Below are 227 nucleotides of genomic sequence, written 5' to 3'. Positions count from 1 at the left end.
GGGAGAGAAGACCCTGGAGGGACCACGCATGGGCTAGGATCCAACTCCCCTACGTACATACTCCCTGACCCATCAGACTCCACTTCCAAACCACAGACTCCAAGGTTAAATTCTAAGAACTTCATGAGCTCAAATGCAGAGCCCTAAAACCCCAAGCACAGGGCCATTCTGAGAACAGAGTCCCTGTGCGTTGTTCAGAGCCTGCAAATCCGTCTTGGGTGACAGTG

The sequence above is a fragment of the Bison bison genome, unplaced genomic scaffold (assembly GCF_000754665.1).
Source record: "Bison bison bison isolate TAMUID 2011002044 unplaced genomic scaffold, Bison_UMD1.0 scf7180017864236, whole genome shotgun sequence".
Classification (NCBI taxonomy): domain Eukaryota; kingdom Metazoa; phylum Chordata; class Mammalia; order Artiodactyla; family Bovidae; genus Bison; species Bison bison.
This window is presented reverse-complemented; position numbering follows the sequence as displayed.